Below are 15776 nucleotides of genomic sequence, written 5' to 3'. Positions count from 1 at the left end.
TGTCGAACAAGAATCTTTTCAGTATGGCCTTGATGCTCGAGAGACTAGATGAATTTAAAGTAAAAAAAAAAAAATACTACTACTACTAATAAATAAATAAATAAATGAAACAATCAAATTCCCGGCACACATGCTTGATTAGGCAGGCCAAATATTCTATTGCAAACATTAATTCAACAAGAAATGATAAGGCAGTAAAATAAATATGAAGAGTAACCCTGCTTGCCAAAGCGACATATGCGTTGGGGCTGATTCTCTGCACCCATGACTGGTATACACAAATATTGTGTTAAACCTCTCCTCCTAATAGCCTCATTTCTCACATGTTCTTCAGAGGGAAAAATGTGATGCTAATTCAAGATGACTTAGCCTGCTAAGCACATAAATAAAAAATAGTTCAGAATCCAGAACATGACAGAACTCCCCTTTCACGTCTAATTAAGTACTTTTAATTGGCAATTCAATTGGCAGACTGTATATTTTGCGCCGGAAAGTGGAAGGCAGACTGGACCCCCAGTAAGATACAAAAGAGGAGATGTGGGCCGGGTGCGATTGCTTTACCGTGTGTGCTGCAGGGAAGTGAGGTTAGGCACGGGGGAAAAAAGGCAGCTATCCGTACATCTGGGAAGGAATTAGCAGCAACCGGGGCAAACGCTGGAGGATCTGATCATGATTATAAAATGTCATTTAGGAAGATATTTACATTGTTAATTAAGCAATGAAGCTGATAACCGCTACTCCGTAAATTGTGCTAATTACCCCAGTGCCTTGGAAGGGTTTTCTAATCAGCCAGATCAATAGGTTCCTGGTTTATGCTAATAATGCGGCGTAATCCTCCTTCTGAAGTGCTTTGCTTACAGCGTTCTGAACCCAGTACAGCTCCCGCCCACTGTCCTGTGCGAGAGGCAGGCAGCATCCGTCTGTCTGCCCACATCACAGCGCGGAAGCTGATGCCCGCTCACCCCCAAGGCCCCCAGCGAGGAAACAGGACTCCTACCATGCACGGTGCCTCCATCAATTGTTCAGGGGAGAGGCCTGAGCCTTTGTGCTCCATGAGATTTTTCTGTGGTCACAGCCCCATTTTCTCCCAACAATTACAGGGATCACATAATCCCGAGGGATAAGGGCTGTGAAGGAAGACCTCGATTCAAGCGTCCGCTGTGCCACTGACTTGACGGCATGACCTTGAGGCAGGACACGCCGGTTGTTTTGGATGAGCCTGCGTGTGGACCGAGAAGGTCAATTCAGTTCAACTACTGGGTGGACCTTTCGGGGGGTTTTGTCTGCTTTGTTTTTCACTGAATTGAGTGATTGTTAGTTCTGTTGAGCCAGGGGAGCCAAACTATGCCTTCCAACGTATCAGCAGCCTCTCTGGGGCCCCAGCATGACACTAAGGGCTCCGAAATACGTAATGCAGGCAAAGACAGTCTCGGGTCGAGTGCTGTCACGTGCTCACGTGGCTCTTGGTCATCCAAAGGAATGGCGAGAGTGTGCCTGAAGGACACCCAGGAAGAATTTGCTTCCCTCATTGTGATCTGTGGTTTCTCTCTCTTTCCTCCATCAAACCTCAATCAAAACACCACCAGCTGGTAGTCAAGTGTCCCGGTTTGAAGATCAGCTCATTTGCGTTCTCTCTCACTCCTTGGTGTCCAAACCAACAGTCAAAATCCCACCTGGAGGGTAACAGGGTGAAAAAGAGAATTAGCCAAGGGCTGGGCTCACCCCTGGATTGATCGTCGGTCCCCGCATAACTAACTGAGAGTCGACGACCCAGGAGGGGGAAGGGACAGCCAAGAGAGGACTTGGAGGTGGAAAGCCGAGGTGAGAGGGCACAGCGGCACAATTAAGGGTGGAAACAGCTGGGATCCGTTTCTTCACTAGAGAGAGAGAACTCCGTCCGTGGGCCTCTGCGTGGGGCTCCCGACCTTTCATCGGCCGGCTCCCCAGCCCCCGCGGGCAGAGCCTCGGAGTTCAAGGCCAGCTCCTATGCTGGGCTTTGGGATGGAGCCAATTTGTTGAGTTGTTTCAGTGCTTTGATGTGTAAACTAATCATCCATCATTGTGCTCTAATTAAACCTAAGTGGTGCAATGGATTTGCTGTCATAGAGGCCAGGGCCCTTCCTGGATTGGGGGAGGGAGGGGCGCATCCTCTGAAAGCAACCCTGCCCCAGGAGAGCCAGAACAAGGAAATGCCAGATATGAATATGAAAAGAGCTGGAAACCCTGTCTGGGTCCGTGAGGCTGGAGAAAATGTGACAAACCAGAAATCGGAGTGGGTCTATGAGTTTCTGATTTCCTGGGTGGTGTTGCCCTCGGCGTGAGTGTCTAGCCATAACAAGTTCAGGTCAAGTGGGTAATCACAAGGTGACCTTACTGTTTGCCATGGTAACAGACCTCGCGGGGGCCCAGCTGGCCCTGGCATCGTCAAAACGTAACCCAGTTTCATAAGAAGAATGAGCAATTTCCACCTCTACACCTAAACCAGATGACCAAAACGTCCAGGGAGGTCAGTTTCAGGACTCCTTACAAAATGTTGACATTCGTGACTATTTTCTTTTTCTCTCCAAATAGTGGCATTCTAACTCAAAAGAAGTGTTTCCAAAATTACGAAGGGGAAGTGGGTCCTCCTTGCCAAGGAGAGTCAGAGGAAAGGGGGAGAAGATGGTGATAGTACGGTTGATATCGACATGTGTCCTGGGAGTAAAGCCACCTAGTCTCAGATCTGACACGTCCCTGGTTCAAGGGCACCACCAGAGAGGGAAGGCAAGAGGACGCCTGTGACCCACTATGTCCCTCACCGCTCCAACATTTTGTGACAATGCTGATTTATTTGTGCCCTTGGCTCAATGCAATTGATAAATCCCACTCCTTCGAGACTAGGTAATGGCATAATGGAGATCTTCTCTTCTGCACCCGTATATTCATTCAGCACTATTGACTGGGCAACTAGGTGTACGGCATGCTTTAAGATCAAGGCTGGGGCGCCTGGTTGGAGCAGTCGGTTAAGCGTCCGACTCTTGATCTCGGCTCAGGTGGTGATCTCACAGTTTGTCAGTTGGAGCCCCGCGTGGGGCTCTGCACTGATGGCTCGGAGCTTTCTTGGGACTCTCTCTCCTTTTCTCTGCCCCTCCCCCACTTGTGTGTGCATGCTCTCTCTCTCTCTCTCTTTCTCAAAATGAATAAATAAAGTTAAAACGTTTTTTAAAAACATCAAGGCTGTGCAAGCTACAGAGGGAAGAACCCATGATGGGACAAGTGCGATAATTCTATAGTAAACGTACCTTGAAAAGAAAACAATTGATCAAGCATCTCATACGGACTGTCTGGACACCTGCGATAGGGCAGCCTAGGAAAGGGCAGACACTGCTACCTATCCTTGCCTTCCCCATGAGCCGTATCTGCTCTCTCCTTCTCTGGGCAGAAATTTAGTCTTAACTGGGTGCTCAGATAAAAGCTACCTTTCCCAGACAATCTTGTGGCTGGATCTGGCCACGCGACTAGGTCCTAAAAATGGGATGTGGGTGGATGTGATGTTGCTACCGTCGTGTTTAACGCTTCAAAAAAGAGCTGTGTGTCTTCCCTTTCCTCTTCACCCCTTCCTGCTGGCGAGAATGCAGATGTGGTTGGTGGTGAGCCAACTTCAGCCATGCACATAGAAGCCACATACTCAGAGGACGACAGAGTTACTCACTAGCCGGACCCCAGCTGGACCCCCCACACCATGAAGGCACCGCATCAGGTTGGATTGCTTCTACTCTCCTTCCTCCATGGAAGCAAGGTTACTGAAATCAAGGACATATTGACCTTTGCTGTTTCAGGTGTATCCCAACCGATATAGAACGGTACAAACCAAATAAGCAAGAGGCGCGGAGGAAAGGAAAATCATGGTGAAAAATATTGAGTTAGCCCAAAAATATTTTTGATCAAGTGCTCATTATGTGCCAGGCACTGTGGTGTCTCTGGGGATCCACAAGTGGACGAAGCCAGGTCCCCGACCTCAAGAAGGAAGCACACAAAATACGCCTTCAATGCGGTGATAGCAGTGATGGAAATAATCCCACGGTGTCCTGAGTGATTCCTGGAAAGAACAGGTTGGATTTCAGCGGTGGAAAGAGTGGAGGAAAACCTCTGAGCGGAGGCTGCCTCCTGGCCTCGGTTGCATTGGTCCCACCACCTGGGATCGCTGCCTGGGAGGTTCTCCTCTCTCTCCAGGTCCTAACCATTCTCGCCTGCATGGCTTAAAGTCCTACCTTCTCTGGAAGACTCTGCTGAGCCTCCCTCACCCTGACTCTGAAGAAATATCTCCAATGACACCGCACCAAACGCTCAATGCGAGGCCGCATGTCAGGTATGCTTGCGTGATTGACTTCTCTCCCCATTTGGATGAAATCCAAGGTCGGCACGACGTTTTCTGAAGTTCTGTGCACCCCATTCAAGCACATGGCAGAGAGCCTGGAATTGGGAGCCCAGAGCAATGTGAAAAGAACTTGGACTTTGGACTGAGGCTGACACAGGTGCAAGTCCCAAATAGCTGTGTGGGACCCTGAGCAAAGGATTTATCCCTCTGAGCCTCACTTTCCTCAACCATGAAAAGAGGAATCACAGAACCTCTCTGGAAGAATTTCTAAGATAATGTTTGTTAAAGTACCTAGCAGAGTACCTGACACAAAGAGAAGTTCTTTTCCTTTTTATTTTTCTAATTTTTTTAAATGTTTATTTATTTTTGGGACAGAGACCGAGCTCGAGCAGGAGAGGGGCAGAGAGAGAGGGAGACAGAATTTGAAGCAGGCTCCAGGCTCTGAGCTGTCAGCACAGAGCCCAACGCAGAGCTCGAACCCACAAACCGTGAGATCATGACCTGAGCCGAACTTGGACGCTCAGCTGACTGAGCCACCCAGGCGCCCCTCTTTTCTTTTTTAAAATATATATTTGTTGGGGTGCCTGGCTGGCTCAGTCAGTAGAGCTCAGGGTTGTGAGTTTAAGACCTCTAGAGATTACTTAAAAATAAACAAATATTTGTAAAAAAAAAAAACAAAAACCTTAACTCTGCGCATGTTATATTACTTACTAGAACTTGCAACACAGAAGCGCTCTGCTTGTTCACACTGGCTACATGCTGAGGGGTTTGGAAGATTCCAGTAGATAGAGCCTAAATCCAACTGGTTTAAGTGTTAATGATCATCGTTGGTGCTCATCAGGAGAGGTGTGTGTTGAGTGAGTGAGAGGCAGAGAGGGGGAGTTTGCTGGTCATTCCTGGACCTCATTTACCAAGTTGGTAATTAATTAAGCTTTTAACACTTGCCAGCTTGGACCTACAAAGCAAAGATTCTTGTCAGCGACCCAAGCTGGGAAAACAGAGTATCCATATCCTGCGTGCCTCCTGAAGCATTTCTAGGCTCCGAGTTGTCAGCATAGAGCCCGATGCGGGGCTCGAACCCACGAACCGTGAGATCACGACCTGAGCCGGAGTCGGACGCTCAGCCGACTGAGCCACCCAGGCGCCCCTCCGGCATTTTTTTTTTAAGTTTATTTTTATTTTTGGGAGAGAGAGAGAGAACGCGCACACATGAGCAGGGGAGAGGCAGAGAGAGAGAGAGAGAGAGAGAGAGAGGATCAGAAGTGGGCTCCGTGCTGACAGCAGAGACCCTGATGCAAGGCTCGAACTCATGAACTGTAAGATCATGTCCTGAGCTGAAGTCGGACATTTAACTGAGCCACCCAGGTGCCCCCAAAATAGAGGATTTTAAATGATGTATGTAGCTCGTGATACATTTCTATTGTACATTGCTGTCCTACGAGTGAATGAAATCCCTGGGACCCAAGGTGATGGTGGGCATCATTTGAACTCGCCTCTCACTGCTGCCTGCTCTGGGAAGCTCAGTGATTTGGGAAGCAATTCATTCAGCACTGAGCGACATGTGAGCGCATTCCTGACTGTGTTGAGGGATGGGCCACCTCACTGGGGAAAAACAAACTGCCCCATCAGGCTTTGTTCTTAATGCCACGGCTAAGTGCTGATGACACCCCTGCTGGGTCCAGCCTCAGGGGAAACAGTGGGGAACTGATTGACAGCCATTAAGAATATGGAATTGAATATCTCAGATCAGACATCAAGACAGAATCTTTATCAAGCAAGCATGGGACCTTGTCGGCTCTCCAGCTAAGGGGAAGGCTTGCCTTGTGGAACCTCACTGCTTGTGATTATATGACCGTCCCCTATCCTACTTAATATTCTAAAATTAGAATTGTAAAAAGACATTGTTGTGTAACTGCTTGGCATTCATTAGACGTGAAGGCCAGCTAGCTAACCTATATGTCCCTTGGCTTTCTCACGTGTAAGGTAGTGATAATAATCGTACCTACCTCATAGAGCCTCACAGAGTTGTGACAACGGGGCAAACACCATGCAATCCACTTAGAACAGCTCCCAGTACACATGAAGTGTTTGATGGAGATGAGCTGCTGTCATTATCATTGCCCTTTGTTTAAGATGAAAACTTTTATACAAAGGACCGTTACCTAAACCCCCAAAATCTTTTTTTTTTTAATATTTATTTATTTTTGAGAGAGAGCAGGGGAGGGGCAGAGAGAGAGGGAGACAGAGGATCTGAAGCAGGCTCTCTGCTCTCAACACAGCCCCCGATGCAGGTCTAGAACCTACCAACCGTGAGACCGTGACCTGAGCCAAAACCAAGAGTTGGACTCTTAACTGATGCCACCCCACAAATGTCAACTCTGAATTTATTTTTTATTTTTTTTTTATTTTTTTTTCAACGTTTATTTATTTTTGGGACAGAGAGAGACAGAGCATGAACGGGGGAGGGGCAGAGAGAGAGAGGGAGACACAGAATCCGAAACAGGCTCCAGGCTCCGAGCCATCAGCCCAGAGACCGACGCGGGGCTCGAACTCCCGGACCGCGAGATCGTGACCTGGCTGAAGTCGGACGCTTAACTGACTGCGCCACCCAGGCGCCCCTCAACTCTGAATTTAATCTCCAGACAACCCTAGGAGTTAAGTGGTATTAATTTTTTTTATAAGTTTATTTATTTATTTTGAGAGAGACAGAGAGAGCATGAGTGAGGGAGGAACAAAGGGAAAGGGAGAATCCCAAGCAGGCTCCGCACGGCGGCCAGCACAGAGCCCAACGTGGGGCTCGAACTGACAGAACTGTAAGATCACGACCAAAACCAAGAGTGGGATGCTTGACCAACTGAGGCGCCCCTTAGGTGATATTATTTAAATGAGGAGCTGGAGGTCCAGAGAGGCTAGGTAAGTTGCCCAAGGCCGCCCAGCTGGTATGTGGTAAGCCAGAAGGCATGTAACTGTCCCTGTGGTCTCCCCAGCGTGTATGACCCAGCTGCAGTCAAAATCCTGAGATAAATAAAGCTTTGCCTTGTCAGTTTAAGTAAACCTCCACCCAGTCCCACAAACATGGCCAGATTTAGCTGCCAATATGTTTTCGAAAACTATTTTAGGGTAGAATATCATACCCCGCCACACTCCCCCCACCTTCACTATCACCCCCTACCCACGATGATAAAAAGCCAACACCTTTCCATCCACGCAAACTGGGCAGCGGTCCCAACACACACAGCGGATGGCCCCGCCTGCCCACTCCCATCAAGAGCATCACACAAGAAATGAACTTTCCAAACAAAGAAATGTCAAGTCAGAAATAAAATCGCTGCTTAATTGTGGTTTTTCGGGGATGGATGACTGTATAATACCCTAATCAAAAAGTTGGAATCCCATTTGCATTTAGATAAAGGCTTGTCAGAAAAGCGATGACAATAAAAGGAGGCTCCGAGACGAGGGGTACTTCTCCCAAGGCCAGTCACAACTGACATGGGCAGGCGGCCAGCAAGTGTTAAGTTGCCAAAGTTTGGTCAAATCCAGGACTCCGGGAATGTCCCTTGTGGCCACAAGTTCTCTCAGGGGCCCCCAAGTTCTCCTTCCACTATGCCTATGAAGGGGCCTTCAAGTGGCTCCCCTACGAATTTGCTAGAATCCTCTCCTAGTAGGTGTTTCTTTGCATTTCAAGAATGTTCCTGGGCCCACCTGACTGGCTGAGTCAGTAGAGCATGTGACTCTTCAGCTCGGGGTTGTGAGTTTGAGCCCCACGTTGGGCACAGAGGTTACTTTTTTAAAAAGGGGAAAAAAAGGGGTGCCTGGGTGGCGCAGTCGGTTAAGCGTCCGACTTCAGCCAGATCACGATCTCGCGGTCCGTGAGTTCGAGCCCCGCGTCAGGCTCTGGGCTGATGGCTCAGAGCCTGGAGCCTGTTTCCGATTCTGTGTCTCCCTCTCTCTCTGCCCCTCCCCCGTTCATGCTCTGTCTCTCTCTGTCCCAAAAATAAATAAACGTTGAAAAAAAAATTAAAAAATAATAATAATAATAAAAAATAAAAAGGGGAAAAAAGAATAGACATTTCTAGATGAATTTATATTAATATTAACTTGTATTAAAATTTAGTAAAATTGAGGGCCATGATAAAGATGTTTGAAGTCAAGGGCCAAGAAATTCTTTTTTTTTTTTCTTAGTTTATTTATTTTTGAGAGAGAGAACGAGCAGAGGAGGAGTAGGGGTTGGGAGGGGGGCACACAGGATCTGAAGCGGGCTCTGCACTGACAGCAGAGAGCCCGATGCGTGGCTTGAACCCACAAACCGTGAGACCGTGACCGGAGCAAAGTCAGATGCTTAACTGACTGAGCCACCCAGGCACCCCAAGGGCCAAGGAATTTTTAATATTTTTTAAAAATCTTGATTTACTTTTAAGAGAGAGAGAGAGAGCACGAGCAGGGGAGGAACAGACAGAGAGGGAGACACAGAATCTGAAGCAGGCTCCGGGCTCTGAGCTGTCAGCATAGGGCTTGATGTGGGGCTCGAACTCACGAACTGCGAGATCATGACCTGAGCCAAAGTCGATGCTTAACCGACTGAGCCACCCAGGTGCCCCAGACCAAGGAATTTTTAACTGTGACTTCTTTTTTGGGCAGAAGACAATTCCATGTGGCAGATGTGGGATAGTAAATACATAGGAAGACATTCCTAGGTGTTACTTTCCTCTTGGAATAAGAACGTTCTCACACAGGCCACGGCCCATGCTTGGGCACAATATGAAATACAGGCAATCTCATCTTTGCACTGCTTTGCATTTTCTATCTTTTCTTCTTCCTCCCTGACGTCAAGCTTTTTCTATTCTCCCCCCCAGAACCTGGACTTGGGAGCCCCAGATCTCAATATTGGGATTTTCTGGTTGGGCAAATTCTCCTCTCCGTGACAATTCCAGAAGTTACTCTCCACTTCCATAGCAGGCAGTGAAGATTCATATTCCAGGCTGGCATGATCCTGGATCCTGAGAATTAATTTGGTGGAGCTTGAATGATACCAGTTACGCCCTGGGGTTTGGCTTCTCTCTTGTCTTTATCTGTCAATGTCAGTGTCAAATTAGGGAGAGAAATGAAATAGGACAAGCCAAGGGCAGCCTTTCTGGGAGTTATGCCAGGCTGGCAAGATAAGGCAATGTGCCGGCAGGAGGTCACGACCGGGTCAGACGACAGAGAAAGAGGTGTGTGCAGGGGGAGAGGTGGTGCTTTGAGTCCAGAGGACCGAGCTAAGGGCAGAGGTTGGGGAGGTAAACCGGAACCCGCATTCAGAAGTCCAAACTGGGCAGAAAACGTATGGTCTAAGCATGAGATCCAGGCCAGTCACAGAGAGAAACAATTACAATGCAACAGTTTTTCCAGGCCTGGGGATAGAGTAGGGAACACGTTTCTCTTGTTCTCATCCCGGCCAGCTCCTTCAGAGCCACAGGGCCCCTGCAAAGACACTCCTATCCCACCTCCCAATCACCTCCAGGAGTCTAGTGGGATTCTTAAGCGACGGCCTCTCAAAAAAGTGGTATGGCGACCATGAGTCTCTAGTTTTCTCTCCAGCTTCCTTTCTTTTTTTTTTTTTTAAATAGTTATTTTTGAGAGGCGGGGAGGGGCAGAGAGAGAAGAGGACAGAGGATCTGAAGCAGACTCTGTGCTGACAGCAGAGAGCCTGATGCGGGGCTTTGAACTCACATGACCTGAGCCGAGGTCGGACGCTCAATCCACTGAGCCACCCAGGCGCCCCTCCAGAACCTTCTTTCTGCAAGATTCCCCAGTGGAACCTCCACTGCCCTCACAGCAGCAAGGACATGTTTCCACACCCCCCGGCCTCCCATAGGCTGGGCAAGCTGCCCCCCAACACGTGCCGTGTGCCCGGCTCCCTGCGGCGCCCTCTGCAGCGCGCGCCCGCTCTCCTGGGCCTGACCACTGCGGGCCACACCCACGCGTCTGCACCTCTCTGCCGGTGGGACCCTGCTGTACACACAGCAGGCCGGGCTGGAGAATGCACACCCTGCCAGCCACTCCTGCACCTGCCCTTGACCAAATGACTGCAGACAGGTGGTGTAAATACCCCAACTTCCTCAGACCTAGAGCAAGTGAGATCATGATCTGAGCTGAAGTCAGGTGCTTAACCAACTGAGCCACCCAGGTGTCCCTCTCCTGGTCTTTCTGGGATCCCTCTCAAATAAACTTTAAAAAAAAAATTTTTTTAATGTTTATTTTTGACAGAGAAAGAGAGACAGAGAATGAGTGAGGGAGGGCAGAGAGAGAGAAGGGGAGACACAGAATCTGAAGCAGGCTCCAGGCTCCGAGCTGTCAGCACAGAGCCCAACACGGGGCTCGAACTCACAGACTGCGAGATCATGACCTGAGCCGAAGTCAGACGCTCAACCGATTGAGCCACCCAGGCACCCCCTCAAATAAACTTCTTGTAACTTAAATGCTTGATTCCGGCTTTGCTTCTGGGTAAACCCCACTGTAAGTCACCTCCCAGCCTATCTCCCTGTCCTGTCACTGTTGACTCTTCATATAGCAACCCAGCCTCTGATAACATCAATCAAGCAGGTCACTGCCTTGCTCAAAACGTTCCAATGGCTTCTCCTTACATCTAGAATAAAAAGGCAAGACCAGCTACGGAGCCAAAAATATTCTGTGCCTTGATCTGGGAGGTGGTTATATGGGCATAGACACATATAAAAATGCATCAGGTTGTACTTGTGATATATATATATGATGTGCATAAATTATGCCTTGATAAAAAAGGGAGAAAAAAATAAAAAGAAGAGAAAGAAGGCAATTGACTGAGGAGGAGACTAGAATTTTCTTCTAGAAGCAGCTCAGGTCTCACTTTAGGCCTAATAGCAGAGCTGCTGGGGATGTTCTGGCACAGAAGAAAAAGCTGAGGGGCGCTTGGGTGGCCCAGTCAGTTAAGCATCCAACTCTTGATTTCAGCTCAGGTCATGACCTCACAGCTCGTGGGTTTGAGCCCCGCATCGGGCTCCACGCTGACAGCGTGGAGCCTGCTTGGGATTCTTTCTTTCTCTGCTCTTCCCCTACCCATGCTCTCTCTCACTCGCTCTCAAAATCCATCAATAAAAATAAATAAATAACTTATGGTAACTTTGCGGTGAAACAAAAACAAACACAGGGGCGCCTGGGTGGCGCAGTCGGTTAAGCGTCCGACTTCAGCCAGGTAACGATCTCGCGGTCCGGGAGTTCGAGCCCCGCGTCGGGCTCTGGGCTGATGGCTCGGAGCCTGGAGCCTGTTTCCGATTCTGTGTCTCCCTCTCTCTCTGCCCCTCCCCCGTTCATGCTCTGTCTCTCTCTGTCCCAAAAATAAATAAAAAACGTTGAAAAAAAAAAACAACACAAAGCTAATCTCGCCAATACAGAACTAACATGGCGTGCCCACTGATACGTTGCTCTAAGAAGGACACAATATCACTTCAGCAATGTTTCTGCCAAAAAATGCATAAGCTGAATCTAATCATGAGAAAACACCAGAGGAGCACAAATTTGGGCACATTATGCTGCAAAAGCGGCCTTTAATCTTCAAAAATGTCCAAGTAAGAAATAAAAAGAAAGGCTGAGGAGCTGCTCCAGATTAAAGGAATGTGATCACTCAATGCAGCCAGTGACCGTGAAATGCATTACAGTGGTAACAATTGGGAAAACTTTGAATATGAACTGTCAAGTGGACAACATTATTTTTTAAAGGATTTATTTATTTTGGGAGAGCACAAGAAGGGGAGGGGCAGAAAGAGGGGGACAGAGGATCCAAAGCGGGCTCTGCGCTGACAGGCTCAAACCCACCGATCGCAAGACTGTGACCGGAGCCGAAGTCAGACGCTCAACCCACTGAACCACCCGGGTGTCCCGTGGCATTCTTGCGTCAATGCAAAATTTCTCGATGTTGGTAACTACCATGGTCATGTGGCTGTTCTCAGGGAACATACACCGAAGTATAGAGGAACAAAAGGGGCATGACGTCTCCACCTCGCTTTTTCATAGTTTAGGAAAAAATGCGGAGAGCGAGAAAACAAATGGGGCAAAATGTAACTGGTGAATGTGAGTGAAGGATGTGTGGGAATTCCTTATACTCTTTTTGCAACACTTCTGTGACCTTGAAATCACATTGAAACAAAAAGCTATTTGAAAAATCTAAAGCAAAGCACAATTATTCAATTTAAAAAAAAATTTTTTAACGTTTAATTTATTTTTGAGACAGGGAGAGACAGAGCATGAATGGGGGAGGGTCAGAGAGAGGGAGACACAGAATCTGAAACAGGCTCCAGGCTTCGAGCTGTCAGCACAGAGCCCGACATGGGGCTCGAACTCATGGACCGTGAGATCATGACCGCCCATCCGACAGAGCCACCCAGGCGCCCCACAATTATTCAATTTTAAAAATCTATGTAAATTTAAATACTTTTTTTTTTAATTTTTTTTTTAACATTTATTTATTTTTGAGACAGGGAGAGACAGCATGAACGGGGGAGGGTCAGAGAGAGAGGGAGACACAGAATCGGAAACAGGCTCCAGGCTCTGAGCTGTCAGCACAGAGCCTGATGCGGGGCTCGAACTCACGGACCGCGAGATCGTGACCTGAGCCAAAGTCGGATGCTTAACCGACTGAGCCACCCAGGCGCCCCTTAAATACTTTTTTTAAAGTTTTTAAAATTTATTTTAGAGAGAGAGAGAGTGCGGGAAGGCCCAAGAGAGAGGGAGAGAGAGAATCCCAAGCAGGCCCTGCACTCTCAGTGCAGAGTCTGACCCCAGGCTCGATCCCACGGATTATGAGATCCTGACCTGAGTAGAAATCAAGAGTCAGATGCTTAACTCACTGAGCTACCCAGGTGCCCCTAAAGACATTTAGAAAAAAAAAATTTTTAACGTTGGGGCGCCTGGGTGGCTCAGTTGGTTCAGTGTTCGACTTCAGCTCAGGTCATGATCTTGCAGTCTGTGGGTTGGAGCCTGTGGGTTCGAACCTCGAGTTGGGCTCTGTGCTGACAGCTCAGAGCCTGGAGCTGCTTTGGATTCTGTGTCTCCCTCTCTCTCTCTCTCTCTGCCCCTCCCCTGCTCACACTCTGTCTCTCTTTCAAAAAAAAATAAACATTAAAAATTAAAAAAAAATTTTTTTAACCTGTATTTGTTATTATTGGGAGACAGAGAGAGACAGAGCTTGAGCATGGGAGGGGCAGACAGAGAAGGAGACACAAAATCCAAAGCAGGCTCCAGTCTCTGAGCTGTCAGCACAGAGCCCCATGTGGGGCTTGAACTCACAAACCGTGAGATCATGACCTGAGCCGAAGTCGGCTGCTTAACTGACTGAGCCACCAGGCGCCCCCTAAAGACATTTTTTTAAAGAAGGAGATTGCAGGGGCACCTGGGTGACTCAGGCGGTTAAGCGACAGACTTCAGCTCGGGTCATGATCTCGCGGTTTGTGAGTTCGAACCCCACATCGGGCTCTGTGCTGACAGCTCAGAGTCTGAAACCTGTTTCAGATTCTATGTCTCTTTCTCTCTCTCTTGGCCCCTCCTCCACCTGTGCTCTCTCTCTCTCTTTCTTTTTCTCTCAAAAATAAACATTAAAAAAAATTTTTAAGGGAATTGTGAACTATCTGTCCCCTTTCTTTATACTTTTGCCCATAGCAGTGGAGGGCCAAGGCCAGTTTTGGGAAAGACCAAGGAAAGGGATCACTCTTTGTGCCCAGGGTGACATGACTTCCCTGGCTTGAATCAGGAAATGAGAGAGGCACTCTCGGAGCAGCATTTATGTGGACAAGCAAACAGAGTACGTTAGACAGCTGAAGGACGGGCCCCCCTGCCTTAGGGATTTCCTGGTAAACCTAATATGACCTTACAAAACTTCCTTCATTACTAATAGTAAAAAAAAAAAAAAAAAAAAAAAATCCTTGCAGCAAGGTACTAGCTTGAGACTAAAGCCTTGGAGTTTGTTTGTTCTGGGTTCAAACACTGACTCCACCACCTACCAGAGGGATGGCCCTGGGAGAGCCCACTTGATCTCTGTGGACCTCAATTTACCCAGCCTTGAACCAAGCTTTCTTTTTTTTTTTTATCCTTTATTTATTTTTGAGACAGAGAGAGACAGAGCATGAATGGGGGAGGGGCAGAGAGAGAGGGAGACACAGAATCGGAAGCAGGCTCCAGGCTCCGAGCCGTCAGCCCAGAGCTCGACGCGGGGCTCGAACTCACGGACCGCGAGATCGTGACCTGAGCTGAAGTCGGACGCTCAACCGACTGAGCCACCCAGGCGCCCCGAACCACAGCTTTCAATAGCACCTACCTCGTAGGCTGTTGTGACCAATAAATGCGAGAATGAAATGCAGGCATTCGGTGCTGTGGCTGACACGTGGAAAGTGTTCAATACGTGGAAACAAAAATGTAAAAAAAAAAAAAAAAATCCTAGGAGTTAGATGTGTTCAGAAAACTGGCTCGGGGCTGAAGAGTTTCCTAAAGAATAACTTATAATATCTATTGGCACGGGGAAGACTTGGTCTCATTTAATTCTCAACAACCACCCAATGAGATAAGCATTATTCCCATTTTACAGATGAGAAAATAAGACCTAGGATGGTTACACTGCTTGTGGAAGTCACACAGCTCACAGAGTTAAAGCCACCATAGACAGTTAAGGCAACCTAGTTTCGTTCCAAGACAAAGGGACAGGGCGGTGATAGGAGTAGAGCCAAGGTTGTCTTTCAGCAGGTTAGCTGGAAAGTCTTGACCCTTTGGGTGGGATCAAGTGGGCTCCAGGGGCAAGGGGGGAGGGGTTGCAATGAGGTTTGAAGAAAGCCAGCAAAAGGTATTGCCTAAGATACCCCAGCCTGGGTTCTAGAAGCTTAGACCACAACCAGCGATGACTCAGAAATGGGTCTGGCTGCAGCAGGAAGCAGTCTTCTTGGCACAGATAGAACAGCTCTCAACACTGGGCACCGGCAGCCTCAGCAGAGACGCTGGTGGGTATCAGCTGCCATGCATCTTTGGCTGGTATTGGCAGGAAACACCTGGTAACACGCTGGAGTCCTAGAGCAGGAACATGGCGCTGGGGTGGAAGGGTTGGACAAGAGGACCGGACCTAGAGACGCATATTAACACCACGGCCAGGGACTCTCATCACAGCGGGAGAGGAATCAACCACAGTGCGACCTCTCCAGGGCAAATGCGGGAGCAAGAAGTATTACTTCTTGCTTGGCAAGAGGACTGGTTTTCACCCCTGGAGAAAAGAGGCTGGAGGACTGATTACAGCTTACATCTCAGAGCAGAGTTCTAGTGCTCACACCATGTTAGCCGGACAGAAGACAACAGGCCATTTATTTCCTTGTTTCTTACATTAGTAAAAGGTGTGGGGTTTGTTTGTCTAATAACAGTCTTCATTTAG

The sequence above is a fragment of the Felis catus genome, chromosome E1 (assembly GCF_018350175.1).
Source record: "Felis catus isolate Fca126 chromosome E1, F.catus_Fca126_mat1.0, whole genome shotgun sequence".
In the NCBI taxonomy this organism is placed as follows: Eukaryota; Metazoa; Chordata; class Mammalia; order Carnivora; family Felidae; genus Felis; species Felis catus.
Note: the sequence above shows the minus strand (reverse complement) of the source record.